Here is an 18,454-nt window from a genome sequence, read left to right as displayed (position 1 = left end):
TCCTGTTTATTCAGGCCTTCCTCTATTTGCTCAAATTTGTTGTGCGGACCATGTGCAACCACAATGAAAGTTAAAGGCTTTAGGCCAGTTATTGCTAGCAATTAATTATGTTTTCAAGACCAATGTTTAACCATGTACTGACGCCATGGACTCCTACGGACCAATCCTAAGAAGGTGTGCTCTGATTATGACATGAAGATGACTATCAAGATAAAACTGACCAAGGATAAGTGGAGAATTGGGAGAAGATGGGATTCCTTTTAAAAGATTTTGGTCCAATCATATTTTGGGGGTGGATTGTTATAGAACATCTGGGATTATTGTAATTGTTGCAAAAAGGATGTAAGATGCCAACTGATGTTGTATTGTTCAAACCTGGGTTAGTTTGGTCCTGCAACACCATCTAACCACTCCCTGAAACTGTGTACAATAAACTTGCTTTATGCATAACCGTGTGCTCACTTCTTAAGTGGTGGGACTGTTTCGGTTAATGTGATTAAAGGCCCATACGCACAGGGGGCTAGAGTATGGTTTTATAAAGCTAATCTTGAGCCTAGCAACACCTCCAAGTGGGTACATAAGTGTTCATAAAATACCCCGGTACAATAACCCCTGCACCTGCAAGTTCCTGCGTGCCCACTATAAATTATGCCTTTGATTTGTGTACTCTGGCCTCCGTAGTGCTGGAAATACATATGCTGTCTCTCTGCTCCCAAGTGACCTGAGGAGAAAATTGAGGAACTAAAGTGATGCATAGGGATCACTGTTGATAAGTTACCTGTGCTGGGAATGAAAACAGGCACCAGTGGTCAAAGTGTATGAAAACAAGTAGCGGAACTATATTCCCTGCTGGCCTGCCCCGCTCCCCACAAACCACATGGCCACGTCCCCTTCCACACACAACACAAACCCCCAAACACATGCGCCTGCTGTTTAAGGGAACATTTAGTGCAGTGCAAGTTTCAACTGCTTCCTACACTTTTATTTTAAACCAAAACCATTCCGGAACGGGTTCTTTTTAAAATAAAACTATAGACACAGTAGAACCTGATTAAGAAAAGTAGAAGAGCACCGCTCCCGCTCCGTTAGACCACAGCACCTTCATGAGGTGGAGTCCAGGCACAGAATGCAATAATGTGTCAGTATCTCACCAGGAACTGGATGTATTGCCTGCAGGTTACATATAGATTGCTGTTGTAGGTGCATTAAACCACTAGGCGAGCTTATCAGGTTTCAAACCTTGGACTTGCAAGACACACATGCACACAAACACATGCTGCAAAAAACTGGACTTCCTCTGAGGCATCAGGTTGAATGTTGGTGCATTTCGCTTCCTTCATCTAGTATTACTTCCATTGGCCAATGGCAACCATTTTCCACCCCAATGTTGAGGATATTTAGTTTCACAAAGAGAGACTAATCATTGGGAGTGCGAGGCATGTAAAATCGGGCCCAGCATTAAGTCTTTGTCTTCACCCTGGGGCGTATATTGATATGGGCAGAGATGTCTCCTGCCACTTTACCCGGGGACGTCAGTTGGGGGTCGCAACCTCTGAGGTCTCCCTTGCGACATCTCTGTTCTCCCTTGCAACCTCTTGAAAAAAAGTTCTCTTTTTTGTTTTTTTGGGGGGGTTTTGTAATGCAAGCTCCTAGGCTGCGGCCAGCACCATGTAGCTCTTTAAATCTGGAGTGGCTGGCTTTCTTGTTCAGGGCCGTTAAAAAAAATAAGAAAAATAACAACAGGAGTGCCAAAGGTCTAACACTTTCAGCACTGACCCTAAATAAGAAAGAATAGGAATACCAAATAATGTGTCTTTCTGGAATGCTATACAATCATTGCTAGACTTATTAAAGGTTTATTTCAGGCACACTTCAGGGGGTGAGTCACTGATTTAGTCTGTTCTTAAACGCCTCAACTCAACCTTTCATCTTTCTGAGGTCGATAAAAGAGTACCAACACATGTTGGGTGATATTGGGTGTATATTTTTACTATATAAAGAGCTTAAGCGTAAGTGCTACATAATAACACATCATTATCATTTGGTCATGGACTTCTGCTTGCATTCACAGTAATTTGGTAATATGGGCCTATACACTCTGATCTTAACAATACATATGGCGATCGATTCTTGTATGAAATGTACATCACATTATGTACATCACACTATAGTGATATTGTACCCATATTTTTTGTGGTGTACAATGCTATGTGATGCCACTTCCTGTTTCATCAACGGGTGAATGGTTGTGTTCCATCGCTTCCTGCGATATCACTTCAGGGTGGGGTCAAATGAAATCACTTCCTGTGATGTCATCAGGGGGTCAACGGTCGTGTGATGTCACTTCCGCTACCCCTGGCATTTTGGTGAAATGACGTCCCTTTGGGGTTGCTGCCTGTTAATGATTGTTTAAACACTCACTCTCTGCTCTCAAAGCTGTGAGATTTGTTGTGCTCTTGCTTACTCCCCATTCCAAGCCGCTTCTACCCCGCCGTACTGAGCATCGTTGCGCAGTCATGCCTCCTGCCTGCAGCATTTTCAGTTGAGTGGGTGACAGCCCTGTTATCCTTTGCCAGATACCTGCTCCATTTACAGGAATTCTAATCAATTGCCTTTGCACTCACACATTTGCCGGGCATAGTTATCATTTGCACAGGCAATCAATCAGTTGCCATTCTTTGGCAATGACTGCCCAGGTCCCATAGCATTTGCCAGGATCAGAAGCTGGGCACGGCTAAGTGGGGCAGGGATGCTGCTGATAGGATATCCCAGTAGGTCCTTGACCTATTCCAAACATTGAGACCTTGTAGAGGAAACCAAGAGGAAAGATTGGTACACAGCGATTTGTTTGATGGGGGGCCTGCAAAAAAGGGGGGATGCCCAGGGGGTGTCCAAAGTTTAAGTTACCCAAGGCGGGCCAGAGGGGTGCTGTGCTGCGATGTTGGGCCCATCTCCTCCCCGCAGGGTGATCCGACTCCCACAATTCAGAAGCCAGAAGACTCCTGAGATGTCAGCACACTGCAAAGTTGGAGTGATGTTATCAATTTGGGACTGGAGGGAAATACCTGTGCTGCCACCACCGGCTAAGAAGAGGAGGACCACGGATAGACTGCCTTCTTGCAGCCCTTTTGCTACAGCACTAGGACATGTAGTCATTTCAGGAGCCAAAGAACTGTTTTTGGCATTAGCCAGAGGAAGTCTTTGCTTATATTGTGCTATTACTCAGAATTCCACATCGGCTTATTATTTAACAGATTTCATATTCGTCCAATGAGAGTTCTTCATTCATGAAGCTCCAATTTTAAAAGGAAACTTAAAAAAGGTGTGGCCAGTACGGGGATCGAACCCGCGACCTTGGCGTTATTGGCACCACGCTCTAACCAACTGAGCTAACCGGCCATTAATACTCAAGATCACAGCAACAGCTACTAGCAGCCACTGTCAACAGAACAATGTTCTTAGTACATTCCCATTCATCCCTTAGCGCCTGCTGTCAGCACATCGGAAGGCAACTTGCAGCCCAGGAGACGCGCCTGACAAGATGGAGCAGGTGACATCTAGACCATTCTTTGGCATGCACTGGATAAGAGCATTTGCACAAGATGTCGTCTTTGGGCCAGTTACAACCACTTTTGGGAAGGCTTACTGCTGCCACGGACTGCTGCCATTATAGACTCCACGCTCGAGGCTACATTATGAGGGGCAGCTGTCCTGGCCAAGCCTCAATGCCTAATGACTATAGAGTTGCTCCATATATAATACGAGTGCAATTTAGGTATTTTGCACCACAAAGTTATTTGCCACTTGACTTACTTATGGCAACCTATTCTAAAGTCAGTTCCAAGGTGACTCTAAGCAGTGCTTTAAGTGGGATTAGAAATTGAGGGTGGCTCTCGTTAGGGGGTTTGGCCTAGGCATGGGTGTGCTTAGTCCATGCCCCCATCAAGAGCCCCCGTCGCCTAAGAGGTGGGGGCCGCTAAAAGAAGCAGAGCTGGGGAGCACTGGCATTATTACATTTAATGCGCACAGCCCCTCCCCGGCTAAGCGGAGCAAAGGTGTGACACCAGTATGCCACAGCTCACACCCAGCAGGCAGCCTTTTCATTCAAGGAGCCACATGCTGCAATGCTTTACCACAGGCTCCTTGAATGAAAGTGATGCCTGCTGCTGATGGCTCTGTACTCTGAAACAGGAGGAGGTCTGAACTGCCCAGCTCGCCTTTTGTTTCCGAGTAGATAGCCATTAGCCAGCGTGAGTAGCGCAGGGGCTTCATGCTGGGTGATGGCTATTTACTCAGAAACAAAAGGAGGCCTGGCAGTCCAGCCCTCCTCCTGTTTCAGAGTACAGAGCCACCAGGCAGCCCGCACTGGAAGGCTGCACCTGCTGCTTGCAGGTGACAGCACTTTGGTTTAGAAAAAAAGAAAAGGCAATTGCTTTTTTTCTAAACCATAGTGCTGACACCTGCAGGCAGCTTGTGTAACCGTGCAGCCGCTGCACGGGCGGCCTCAGGTGTCAGCATGGCTGGAGCTAGTCGGGGGTGAGCCCCCGGCAGGGCCCCGGCTCAGGAGCCTTTTCTGGAGACTGCCGGGGCTCGGCCCATGCTAGCCCCAGCCCACTTAAAGCTCTGCCTCTAAGTATCAAAGACTGATGATGCTCCTTGAAATGTCTTTTTTCCGGGAAGTCACTTCTGTCCGTGCAATCCATATGCAAAGTAGAATGTTTGCATGTATTTTGCCCCAGAACGCCCGGACAGAGCTCTTATAGATGAGTTTCCTGCATCTGTAATGTTCCTGCAGTTTTATTTTTTTCGTTATGTGTCAAAATACCATCAGTTACTAATGTTACCAAAAAAGTAGATTGGGGCAGGATGGGTGGTGTGGGGGCTCGAATGAGACCGAATGCAATTGCACCCACTGCATTTAGGGGGAGGAGTAGCAGGACTTTGTTCATGGCTCACCCCCAACCCCACTCTTGAAATGCTGGCTACTCCGTGCTTCTCGGACTGTTATCCGCAATAAGCAAGTGCCCCCCCCCCCATCCCAACTTTCATCTTAAAATGGGGCCTCAAGGGAGGTGACACATTCTCAGCCCGCCCTGCTGGTAGGAAGGAGGTGTGAGGAGTTAAGCAGCAGCCAGGCCCCCTGCTGCCTTAACACTTCTCAGGGGTTTCAGGTGCCACCAGTGTTTAGGAAGTCATAGATAGCTGTGGAGCTGGAGAGATAAATAAGTCTTGCAATGGTGAGGTGCTCAGCAGTCTCTATGGTGCACTGTGTGGCAGGACATTCAAATGTTAGCCCAAAACGGGCTTTTCAATCAAGCCCATAGCCCAAAGTGCTTTGTGTACTGTTTGAAGCTGAACATTACTTGTACCATACTGAGAAAGAGACGCTTCAGAGAAATGGAGGCGCCTATCCTAACTTACAGCCTTGCTGTGTGCAGACAGCGCTCCTCCCCAGGGCTTTAATAAAAGATGAAGTCTTCACCTGGATCCAGGCCTGCGCGATTAGCCTACATATATGGCTTTTGCGCAGCAGGGCACACATCGTCTCTGTGGCGCAATCGGTTAGCGCGTTCGGCTGTTAACCGAAAGGTTGGTGGTTCAAGCCCACCCAGGGACGCAGTTTATTTTGGATTTTGGCAAACGTGAGCCAACTCCCGTTCAAAAAAAAAAAAACAACCAACGTGCAGGGTGCACTGCTTAATTCTGAAACCATATGTAAGGTGCTTCCTGTGCTGACATTTCCCTCAAGTCACACATCCATGGCCAGTCTGATTGTCTTTCAATACACGCTTACATGGCCCTATAGTTCTTGTATTCTGATGTGGGAATCTGGCATAGGCGTTTGTCTTTCAAAACCCACTTTCATGGCCCTATATTTCTGGTATTCTGATGTGGGAATCTGGCATAGGCGTTTGTCTTTCAATACCCAGTTTCATGGCCCCATAGTTCTGGTATTCTGATGTGGGAATCTGGCATAGGCGTTGTCTTTCAATATCCACTTTCATGGCCCTATATTTCTGGTAGTCTGTTGTGGGAATCTGGCATAGGCGTTTGTCTTTCAATACCCAGTTTCATGGCCCAATAGTTCTTGTTTTCCGATGTGGGAATCTGGCATAGGCGTTTGTATTTCAATACCCTTTTTCATGGGCCGATAGTTTTGGTATTCTGATGTGGGAATTTGGCATAGGTGTTTGCCTTTCGATACCCGGTTTCATGGCCCTATAGTTAGTATTTTGATGTGGGAATCTGGCATAGGGGTTGATTTTCAATACCCAGTTTCATGGCCCTACAGTTCTTGTATTCTGATGTGGGAATCTGGCATAGGCGTTTGCCTTTCAATACCCGGTTTCATGGCCCTATAGTTCTTGTATTCTGATGTGGGAATCTGGCATAGGCGTTTTTCTTTCAATACCCGATTTCATGGCCCTATAGTTCTAGTATTCTGATGTGGGAATCTGGCAGAGGCGTTGCAGCACTAGTTTGGGAAGGACACATTTTGCTATTCCATTGCCCACCCTATATAGCAGCGCTGACAACAGAGGAGTCTCCCTTAACTTTTTTGGGGGTGTCCGGGAGGTCAGGAAGGGTCCCCATTATTATGAGGGATTAATGTTGAGCGCACCACATTGATGATGGCGGATGGCAGCGAACTGGTCACAATATGTGAACCCATTTGTATCGAGTGCAGTTAGTTATGATGTTTCTTTTAATGTTACAGCTCTTTAGAATGTATACATAATCACCACGCACGTAGAGGGATAAACTGCAAATGCAACATGAAAACAATCTACACAACGGGGTGCTTTGTAAAAAGGTAGTTGGGACTCTCTTGCAAAATGCATGTTGAGATTTAAACTGACTTTCTCAGGTTTGCAGATGTCAGACAAATGAGTAAATCATTCATTTTCATCTCCTTGGTTCGCTGCTGCACATGAATTTTAAGTAGCAGGGACAGTCTTGACGGAAAGAAATATTAGTCACCTAGTAAGAAAGTCAGCTCAGAAGCAGGACACGGTTTATGATTTAAGAGTCCTGCAAGGGAACAGATGTTATCTCGCTCATTGGATTGGTGTCGCTAGAGGGCGTTGGTTTTTTGTTCGGTGGTAATAAAAGTTAGGCCTGAGGCCAGGGTATCTGACAGTTAATTGTCTTTAAAGGTCATCAGTGGCTATATGTTCTGAAGTTGTGGTCGTATAAATTAGTAGGTCTTCAGAAGCGCCAGGAGTATGGGGTATGGGTTAGTTGAGATCCTGTTTATTCAGGCCTTCCTCTATTTGCTCAAATTTGTTGTGCGGACCATGTGCAACCACAATGAAAGTTAAAGGCTTTAGGCCAGTTATTGCTAGCAATTAATTATGTTTTCAAGACCAATGTTTAACCATGTACTGACGCCATGGACTCCTACGGACCAATCCTAAGAAGGTGTGCTCTGATTATGACATGAAGATGACTATCAAGATAAAACTGACCAAGGATAAGTGGAGAATTGGGAGAAGATGGGATTCCTTTTAAAAGATTTTGGTCCAATCATATTTTGGGGGTGGATTGTTATAGAACATCTGGGATTATTGTAATTGTTGCAAAAAGGATGTAAGATGCCAACTGATGTTGTATTGTTCAAACCTGGGTTAGTTTGGTCCTGCAACACCATCTAACCACTCCCTGAAACTGTGTACAATAAACTTGCTTTATGCACAACCGTGTGCTCACTTCTTAAGTGGTGGGACTGTTTCGGTTAATGTGATTAAAGGCCCATACGCACAGGGGGCTAGAGTATGGTTTTATAAAGCTAATCTTGAGCCTAGCAACACCTCCAAGTGGGTACATAAGTGTTCATAAAATACCCCGGTACAATAACCCCTGCACCTGCAAGTTCCTGCGTGCCCACTATAAATTATGCCTTTGATTTGTGTACTCTGGCCTCCGTAGTGCTGGAAATACATATGCTGTCTCTCTGCTCCCAAGTGACCTGAGGAGAAAATTGAGGAACTAAAGTGATGCATAGGGATCACTGTTGATAAGTTACCTGTGCTGGGAATGAAAACAGGCACCAGTGGTCAAAGTGTATGAAAACAAGTAGTGGAACTATATTCCCTGCTGGCCTGCCCCGCTCCCCACAAACCACATGGCCACGTCCCCTTCCACACACAACACAAACCCCCAAACACATGCGCCTGCTGTTTAAGGGAACATTTAGTGCAGTGCAAGTTTCAACTGCTTCCTACACTTTAATTTTAAACCAAAACCATTCCGGAACGGGTTCTTTTTAAAATAAAACTATAGACACAGTAGAACCTGATTAAGAAAAGTAGAAGAGCACCGCTCCCGCTCCGTTAGACCACGGCACCTTCATGAGGTGGAGTCCAGGCACAGAATGCAATAATGTGTCAGTATCTCACCAGGAACTGGATGTATTGCCTGCAGGTTACATATAGATTGCTGTGGTAGGTGCATTAAACCACTAGGCGAGCTTATCAGGTTTCAAACCTTGGACTTGCAAGACACACATGCACACAAACACATGCTGCAAAAAACTGGACTTCCTCTGAGGCATCAGGTTGAATGTTGGTGCATTTCGCTTCCTTCATCTAGTATTACTTCCATTGGCCAATGGCAACCATTTTCCACCCCAATGTTGAGGATATTTAGTTTCACAAAGAGAGACTAATCATTGGGAGTGCGAGGCATGTAAAATCGGGCCCAGCATTAAGTCTTTGTCTTCACCCTGGGGCGTATATTGATATGGGCAGAGATGTCTCCTGCCACTTTACCCGGGGACGTCAGTTGGGGGTCGCAACCTCTGAGGTCTCCCTTGCAACATCTCTGTTCTCCCTTGCAACCTCTTGAAAAAAAGTTCTCTTTTTTGTTTTTTTGGGGGGGTTTTGTAATGCAAGCTCCTAGGCTGCGGCCAGCACCATGTAGCTCTTTAAATCTGGAGTGGCTGGCTTTCTTGTTCAGGGCCGTTAAAAAAAATAAGAAAAATAAGAACAGGAGTGCCAAAAGTCTAACACTTTCAGCACTGACCCTAAATAAGAAAGAATAGGAATACCAAATAATGTGTCTTTCTGGAATGCTATACAATCATTGCTAGACTTATTAAAGGTTTATTTCAGGCACACTTCAGGGGGTGAGTCACTGATTTAGTCTGTTCTTAAACGCCTCAACTCAACCTTTCATCTTTCTGAGGTCGATAAAAGAGTACCAACACATGTTGGTTGATATTGGGTGTATATTTTTACTATATAAAGAGCTTAAGCGTAAGTGCTACATAATAACACATCATTATCATTTGGTCATGGACTTCTGCTTGCATTCACAGTAATTTGGTAATATGGGCCTATACACTCTGATCTTAACAATACATATGGCGATCGATTCTTGTATGAAATGTACATCACATTATGTACATCACACTATAGTGATATTGTAACCATATTTTTTGTGGTGTACAATGCTATGTGATGCCACTTCCTGTTTCATCAACGGGTGAATGGTTGTGTTCCATCGCTTCCTGCGATATCACTTCAGGGTGGGGTCAAATGAAATCACTTCCTGTGATGTCATCAGGGGGTCAACGGTCGTGTGATGTCACTTCCGCTACCCCTGGCATTTTGGTGAAATGACGTCCCTTTGGGGTTGCTGCCTGTTAATGATTGTTTAAACACTCACTCTCTGCTCTCAAAGCTGTGAGATTTGTTGTGCTCTTGCTTACTCCCCATTCCAAGCCGCTTCTACCCCGCCGTACTGAGCATCGTTGCGCAGTCATGCCTCCTGCCTGCAGCATTTTCAGTTGAGTGGGTGACAGCCCTGTTATCCTTTGCCAGATACCTGCTCCATTTACAGGAATTCTAATCAATTGCCTTTGCACTCACACATTTGCCGGGCATAGTTATCATTTGCACAGGCAATCAATCAGTTGCCATTCTTTGGCAATGACTGCCCAGGTCCCATAGCATTTGCCAGGATCAGAAGCTTGGCACGGCTAAGTGGGGCAGGGATGCTGCTGATAGGATATCCCAGTAGGTCCTTGACCTATTCCAAACATTGAGACCTTGTAGAGGAAACCAAGAGGAAAGATTGGTACACAGCGATTTGTTTGATGGGGGGCCTGCAAAAAAGGGGGGATGCCCAGGGGGTGTCCAAAGTTTAAGTTACCCATGGCGGGCCAGAAGGGTGCTGTGCTGCGATGTTGGGCCCATCTCCTCCCCGCAGGGTGATCCGACTCCCACAATTCAGAAGCCAGAAGACTCCTGAGATGTCAGCACACTGCAAAGTTGGAGTGATGTTATCAATTTGGGACTGGAGGGAAATACCTGTGCTGCCACCACCGGCTAAGAAGAGGAGGACCACGGATAGACTGCCTTCTTGCAGCCCTTTTGCTACAGCACTAGGACATGTAGTCATTTCAGGAGCCAAAGAACTGTTTTTGGCATTAGCCAGAGGAAGTCTTTGCTTATATTGTGCTATTACTCAGAATTCCACATCGGCTTATTATTTTACAGATTTCATATTCGTCCAATGAGAGTTCTTCATTCATGAAGCTCCAATTTTAAAAGGAAACTTAAAAAAGGTGTGGCCAGTACCGCGACCTTGGCGTTATTAGCACCACGCTCTAACCAACTGAGCTAACCGGCCATTAATACTCAAGATCACAGCAACAGCTACTAGCAGCCACTGTCAACAGAACAATGTTCTTAGTACATTCCCATTCAGCCCTTAGCGCCTGCTGTCAGCACATCGGAAGGCAACTTGCAGCCCAGGAGACGCGCCTGACAAGATGGAGCAGGTGACATCTAGACCATTCTTTGGCATGCACTGGATAAGAGCATTTGCACAAGATGTCGTCTTTGGGCCAGTTACAACCACTTTTGGGAAGGCTTACTGCTGCCACGGACTGCTGCCATTATAGACTCCACGCTCGAGGCTACATTATGAGGGGCAGCTGTCCTGGCCAAGCCTCAATGCCTAATGACTATAGAGTTGCTCCATATATAATACGAGTGCAATTTAGGTATTTTGCACCACAAAGTTATTTGCCACTTGACTTACTTATGGCAACCTATTCTAAAGTCAGTTCCAAGGTGACTCTAAGCAGTGCTTTAAGTGGGATTAGAAATTGAGGGTGGCTCTCGTTAGGGGGTTTGGCCTAGGCATGGGTGTGCTTAGTCCATGCCCCCATCAAGAGCCCCCGTCGCCTAAGAGGTGGGGGCCGCTAAAAGAAGCAGAGCTGGGGAGCACTGGCATTATTACATTTAATGCGCACAGCCCCTCCCCGGCTAAGCGGAGCAAAGGTGTGACACCAGTATGCCACAGCTCACACCCAGCAGGCAGCCTTTTCATTCAAGGAGCCACATGCTGCAATGCTTTACCACAGGCTCCTTGAATGAAAGTGATGCCTGCTGCTGATGGCTCTGTACTCTGAAACAGGAGGAGGTCTGAACTGCCCAGCTCGCCTTTTGTTTCCGAGTAGATAGCCATTAGCCAGCGTGAGTAGCGCAGGGGCTTCATGCTGGGTGATGGCTATTTACTCAGAAACAAAAGGAGGCCTGGCAGTCCAGCCCTCCTCCTGTTTCAGAGTACAGAGCCACCAGGCAGCCCGCACTGGAAGGCTGCACCTGCTGCTTGCAGGTGACAGCACTTTGGTTTAGAAAAAAAGAAAAGGCAATTGCTTTTTTTCTAAACCATAGTGCTGACACCTGCAGGCAGCTTGTGTAACCGTGCAGCCGCTGCACGGGCGGCCTCAGGTGTCAGCATGGCTGGAGCTAGTCGGGGGTGAGCCCCCGGCAGGGCCCCGGCTCAGGAGCCTTTTCTGGAGACTGCCGGGGCTCGGCCCATGCTAGCCCCAGCCCACTTAAAGCTCTGCCTCTAAGTATCAAAGACTGATGATGCTCCTTGAAATGTCTTTTTTCCGGGAAGTCACTTCTGTCCGTGCAATCCATATACAAAGTAGAATGTTTGCATGTATTTTGCCCCAGAACGCCCGGACAGAGCTCTTATAGATGAGTTTCCTGCATCTGTAATGTTCCTGCAGTTTTATTTTTTTCGTTATGTGTCAAAATACCATCAGTTACTAATGTTACCAAAAAAGTAGATTGGGGCAGGGTGGGTGGTGTGGGGGCTCGAATGAGACCGTATGCAATTGCACCCACTGCATTTAGGGGGAGGAGTAGCAGGACTTTGTTCATGGCTCACCCCCAACCCCACTCTTGAAATGCTGGCTACTCCGTGCTTCTCGGACTGTTATCCGCAATAAGCAAGTGCCCCCCCCCCCCATCCCAACTTTCATCTTAAAATGGGGCCTCACGGGAGGTGACACATTCTCAGCCCGCCCTGCTGGTAGGAAGGAGGTGTGAGGAGTTAAGCAGCAGCCAGGCCCCCTGCTGCCTTAATACTTCTCAGGGGTTTCAGGTGCCACCAGTGTTTAGGAAGTCATAGATAGCTGTGGAGCTGGAGAGATAAATAAGTCTTGCAATGGTGAGGTGCTCAGCAGTCTCTATGGTGCACTGTGTGGCAGGACATTCAAATGTTAGCCCAAAACGGGCTTTTCAATCAAGCCCATAGCCCAAAGTGCTTTGTGTACTGTTTGAAGCTGAACATTACTTGTACCATACTGAGAAAGAGACGCTTCAGAGAAATGGAGGCGCCTATCCTAACTTACAGCCTTGCTGTGTGCAGACAGCGCTCCTCCCCAGGGCTTTAATAAAAGATGAAGTCTTCACCTGGATCCAGGCCTGCGCGATTAGCCTACATATATGGCTTTTGCGCAGCAGGGCACACATCGTCTCTGTGGCGCAATCGGTTAGCGCGTTCGGCTGTTAACCGAAAGGTTGGTGGTTCAAGCCCACCCAGGGATGCAGTTTATTTTGGATTTTGGCAAACGTGAGCCAACTCCCGTTCAAAAAAAAAAAAACAACCAACGTGCAGGGTGCACTGCTTAATTCTGAAACCATATGTAAGGTGCTTCCTGTGCTGACATTTCCCTCAAGTCACACATCCATGGCCAGTCTGATTGTCTTTCAATACACGCTTACATGGCCCTATAGTTCTTGTATTCTGATGTGGGAATCTGGCATAGGCGTTTGTCTTTCAAAACCCACTTTCATGGCCCTATATTTCTGGTATTCTGATGTGGGAATCTGGCATAGGCGTTTGTCTTTCAATACCCAGTTTCATGGCCCCATAGTTCTGGTATTCTGATGTGGGAATCAGGCATAGGCGTTGTCTTTCAATATCCACTTTCATGGCCCTATATTTCTGGTAGTCTGTTGTGGGAATCTGGCATAGGCGTTTGTCTTTCAATACCCAGTTTCATGGCCCAATAGTTCTTGTTTTCCGATGTGGGAATCTGGCATAGGCGTTTGTATTTCAATACCCTTTTTCATGGGCCGATAGTTTTGGTATTCTGATGTGGGAATTTGGCATAGGTGTTTGCCTTTCGATACCCGGTTTCATGGCCCTATAGTTAGTATTTTGATGTGGGAATCTGGCATAGGGGTTGATTTTCAATACCCAGTTTCATGGCCCTACAGTTCTTGTATTCTGATGTGGGAATCTGGCATAGGCGTTTGCCTTTCAATACCCGGTTTCATGGCCCTATAGTTCTTGTATTCTGATGTGGGAATCTGGCATAGGCGTTTTTCTTTCAATACCCGATTTCATGGCCCTATAGTTCTAGTATTCTGATGTGGGAATCTGGCAGAGGCGTTGCAGCACTAGTTTGGGAAGGACACATTTTGCTATTCCATTGCCCACCCTATATAGCAGCGCTGACAACAGAGGAGTCTCCCTTAACTTTTTTGGGGGTGTCCGGGAGGTCAGGAAGGGTCCCCATTATTATGAGGGATTAATGTTGAGCGCACCACATTGATGATGGCGGATGGCAGCGAACTGGTCACAATATGTGAACCCATTTGTATCGAGTGCAGTTAGTTATGATGTTTCTTTTAATGTTACAGCTCTTTAGAATGTATACATAATCACCACGCACGTAGAGGGATAAACTGCAAATGCAACATGAAAACAATCTACACAACGGGGTGCTTTGTAAAAAGGTAGTTGGGACTCTCTTGCAAAATGCATGTTGAGATTTAAACTGACTTTCTAAGGTTTGCAGATGTCAGACAAATGAGTAAATCATTCATTTTCATCTCCTTGGTTCGCTGCAGCACATGAATTTTAAGTAGCAGGGACAGTCTTGACGGAAAGAAATATTAGTCACCTAGTATGAAAGTCAGCTCAGAAGCAGGACACGGTTTATGATTTAAGAGTCCTGCAAGGGAACAGATGTTATCTCGCTCATTGGATTGGTGTCGCTAGAGGGCGTTGGTTTTTTGTTCGGTGGTAATAAAAGTTAGGCCTGAGGCCAGGGTATCTGACAGTTAATTGTCTTTAAAGGTCATCAGTGGCTATATGTTCTGAAGTTGTGGTCGTATAAATTAGTAGGTCTTCAGAAGCGCCAGGAGTATGGGGTATGGGTTAGTTGAGATCCTGTTTATTCAGGCCTTCCTCTATTTGCTCAAATTTGTTGTGCGGACCATGTGCAACCACAATGAAAGTTAAAGGCTTTAGGCCAGTTATTGCTAGCAATTAATTATGTTTTCAAGACCAATGTTTAACCATGTACTGACGCCATGGCCTCCTACGGACCAATCCTAAGAAGGTGTGCTCTGATTATGACATGAAGATGACTATCAAGATAAAACTGACCAAGGATAAGTGGAGAATTGGGAGAAGATGGGATTCCTTTTAAAAGATTTTGGTCCAATCATATTTTGGGGGTGGATTGTTATAGAACATCTGGGATTATTGTAATTGTTGCGAAAAGGATGTAAGATGCCAACTGATGTTGTATTGTTCAAACCTGGGTTAGTTTGGTCCTGCAACACCATCTAACCACTCCCTGAAACTGTGTACAATAAACTTGCTTTATGCACAACCGTGTGCTCACTTCTTAAGTGGTGGGACTGTTTCGGTTAATGTGATTAAAGGCCCATACGCACAGGGGGCTAGAGTATGGTTTTATAAAGCTAATCTTGAGCCTAGCAACACCTCCAAGTGGGTACATAAGTGTTCATAAAATACCCCGGTACAATAACCCCTGCACCTGCAAGTTCCTGCGTGCCCACTATAAATTATGCCTTTGATTTGTGTACTCTGGCCTCCGTAGTGCTGGAAATACATATGCTGTCTCTCTGCTCCCAAGTGACCTGAGGAGAAAATTGAGGAACTAAAGTGATGCATAGGGATCACTGTTGATAAGTTACCTGTGCTGGGAATGAAAACAGGCACCAGTGGTCAAAGTGTATGAAAACAAGTAGTGGAACTATATTCCCTGCTGGCCTGCCCCGCTCCCCACAAACCACATGGCCACGTCCCCTTCCACACACAACACAAACCCCCAAACACATGTGCCTGCTGTTTAAGGGAACATTTAGTGCAGTGCAAGTTTCAACTGCTTCCTACACTTTTATTTTAAACCAAAACCATTCCGGAACGGGTTCTTTTTAAAATAAAACTATAGACACAGTAGAACCTGATTAAGAAAAGTAGAAGAGCACCGCTCCCGCTCCGTTAGACCACAGCACCTTCATGAGGTGGAGTCCAGGCACAGAATGCAATAATGTGTCAGTATCTCACCAGGAACTGGATGTATTGCCTGCAGGTTACATATAGATTGCTGTGGTAGGTGCATTAAACCACTAGGCGAGCTTATCAGGTTTCAAACCTTGGACTTGCAAGACACACATGCACACAAACACATGCTGCAAAAAACTGGACTTCCTCTGAGGCATCAGGTTGAATGTTGGTGCATTTCGCTTCCTTCATCTAGTATTACTTCCATTGGCCAATGGCAACCATTTTCCACCCCAATGTTGAGGATATTTAGTTTCACAAAGAGAGACTAATCATTGGGAGTGCGAGGCATGTAAAATCGGGCCCAGCATTAAGTCTTTGTCTTCACCCTGGGGCGTATATTGATATGGGCAGAGATGTCTCCTGCCACTTTACCCGGGGACGTCAGTTGGGGGTCGCAACCTCTGAGGTCTCCCTTGCGACATCTCTGTTCTCCCTTGCAACCTCTTGAAAAAAAGTTCTCTTTTTTGTTTTTTTGGGGGGGTTTTGTAATGCAAGCTCCTAGGCTGCGGCCAGCACCATGTAGCTCTTTAAATCTGGAGTGGCTGGCTTTCTTGTTCAGGGCCGTTAAAAAAAATAAGAAAAATAAGAACAGGAGTGCCAAAAGTCTAACACTTTCGGCACTGACCCTAAATAAGAAAGAATAGGAATACCAAATAATGTGTATTTCTGGAATGCTATACAATCATTGCTAGACTTATTAAAGGTTTATTTCAGGCACACTTCAGGGGGTGAGTCACTGATTTAGTCTGTTCTTAAACGCCTCAACTCAACCTTTCATCTTTCTGAGGTCGATAAAAGAGTACCAACACATGTTGGGTGATATTGGGTGTATATTTTTACTATATAAAGAGCTTAAGCGTAAGTGCTACATAATAACACATCATTATCATTTGGTCATGGACTTCTGCTTGCATTCACAGTAATTTGGTAATATGGGCCTATACACTCTGATCTTAACAATACATATGGCGATCGATTCTTGTATGAAATGTACATCACATTATGTACATCACACTATAGTGATTTTGTAACCATATTTTTTGTGGTGTACAATGCTATGTGATGCCACTTCCTGTTTCATCAACGGGTGAATGGTTGTGTTCCATCGCTTCCTGCGATATCACTTCAGGGTGGGGTCAAATGAAATCACTTCCTGTGATGTCATCAGGGGGTCAACGGTCGTGTGATGTCACTTCCGCTACCCCTGGCATTTTGGTGAAATGACGTCCCTTTGGGGTTGCTGCCTGTTAATGATTGTTTAAACACTCACTCTCTGCTCTCAAAGCTGTGAGATTTGTTGTGCTCTTGCTTACTCCCCATTCCAAGCCGCTTCTACCCCGCCGTATTGAGCATCGTTGCGCAGTCATGCCTCCTGCCTGCAACATTTTCAGTTGAGTGGGTGACAGCCCTGTTATCCTTTGCCAGATACCTGCTCCATTTACAGGAATTCTAATCAATTGCCTTTGCACTCACACATTTGCCGGGCATAGTTATCATTTGCACAGGCAATCAATCAGTTGCCATTCTTTGGCAATGACTGCCCAGGTCCCATAGCATTTGCCAGGATCAGAAGCTGGGCACGGCTAAGTGGGGCAGGGATGCTGCTGATAGGATATCCCAGTAGGTCCTTGACCTATTCCAAACATTGAGACCTTGTAGAGGAAACCAAGAGGAAAGATTGGTACACAGCGATTTGTTTGATGGGGGGCCTGCAAAAAAGGGGGGATGCCCAGGGGGTGTCCAAAGTTTAAGTTACCCATGGCGGGCCAGAGGGGTGCTGTGCTGCGATGTTGGGCCCATCTCCTCCCCGCAGGGTGATCCGACTCCCACAATTCAGAAGCCAGAAGACTCCTGAGATGTCAGCACACTGCAAAGTTGGAGTGATGTTATCAATTTGGGACTGGAGGGAAATACCTGTGCTGCCACCACCGGCTAAGAAGAGGAGGACCACGGATAGACTGCCTTCTTGCAGCCCTTTTGCTACAGCACTAGGACATGTAGTCATTTCAGGAGCCAAAGAACTGTTTTTGGCATTAGCCAGAGGAAGTCTTTGCTTATATTGTGCTATTACTCAGAATTCCACATCGGCTTATTATTTTACAGATTTCATATTCGTCCAATGAGAGTTCTTCATTCATGAAGCTCCAATTTTAAAAGGAAACTTAAAAAAGGTGTGGCCAGTACGGGGATCGAACCCGCGACCTTTGCGTTATTAGCACCACGCTCTAACCAACTGAGCTAACCGGCCATTAATACTCAAGATCACAGCAACAGCTACTAGCAGCCACTGTCAACAGAACAATGTTCTTAGTACATTCCCATTCAGCCCTTAGCGCCTGCTGTCAGCACATCGGAAGGCAACTTGCAGCCCAGGAGACGCGCCTGACAAGATGGAGCAGGTGACATCTAGACCATTCTTTGGCATGCACTGGATAAGAGCATTTGCACAAGATGTCGTCTTTGGGCCAGTTACAACCACTTTTGGGAAGGCTTACTGCTGCCACGGACTGCTGCCATTATAGACTCCACGCTCGAGGCTACATTATGAGGGGCAGCTGTCCTGGCCAAGCCTCAATGCCTAATGACTATAGAGTTGCTCCATATATAATACGAGTGCAATTTAGGTATTTTGCACCACATAGTTATTTGCCACTTGACTTACTTATGGCAACCTATTCTAAAGTCACTTCCAAGGTGACTCTAAGCAGTGCTTTAAGTGGGATTAGAAATTGAGGGTGGCTCTCGTTAGGGGGTTTGGCCTAGGCATGGGTGTGCTTAGTCCATGCCCCCATCAAGAGCCCCCGTCGCCTAAGAGGTG

At 46.0% G+C, this 18,454-nt stretch overlaps 4 non-coding genes across 4 annotated transcripts; 2 read left to right on the top strand and 2 right to left on the bottom strand.

Moving 5' to 3' along the window:
• Positions 1–3,325: 3,325 nt before the first annotated feature.
• On the bottom strand, positions 3,326–3,399 carry TRNAI-AAU (transfer RNA isoleucine (anticodon AAU)). Its single transcript has one exon. It is a non-coding gene; the product is annotated as a tRNA-Ile (tRNA).
• Positions 3,400–5,543: 2,144 nt separating this feature from the next.
• TRNAN-GUU (transfer RNA asparagine (anticodon GUU)) lies at positions 5,544–5,617 on the top strand. Its single transcript has one exon. It is a non-coding gene; the product is annotated as a tRNA-Asn (tRNA).
• Positions 5,618–12,780: 7,163 nt separating this feature from the next.
• On the top strand, positions 12,781–12,854 carry TRNAN-GUU (transfer RNA asparagine (anticodon GUU)). The gene has a single exon. It is a non-coding gene; the product is annotated as a tRNA-Asn (tRNA).
• Positions 12,855–17,810: 4,956 nt separating this feature from the next.
• On the bottom strand, positions 17,811–17,884 carry TRNAI-AAU (transfer RNA isoleucine (anticodon AAU)). The gene has a single exon. It is a non-coding gene; the product is annotated as a tRNA-Ile (tRNA).
• Positions 17,885–18,454: the final 570 nt, after the last annotated feature.

The sequence above is a fragment of the Ambystoma mexicanum genome, chromosome 1p, assembly GCF_040938575.1.
Source record: "Ambystoma mexicanum isolate Mex_15411 chromosome 1p, UKY_AmexF1_1, whole genome shotgun sequence".
Taxonomy (NCBI): domain Eukaryota; kingdom Metazoa; phylum Chordata; class Amphibia; order Caudata; family Ambystomatidae; genus Ambystoma; species Ambystoma mexicanum.
The sequence above is the reverse complement of the archived record's forward strand: the minus strand, read 5'-3'. Positions and strand labels throughout refer to the sequence as shown.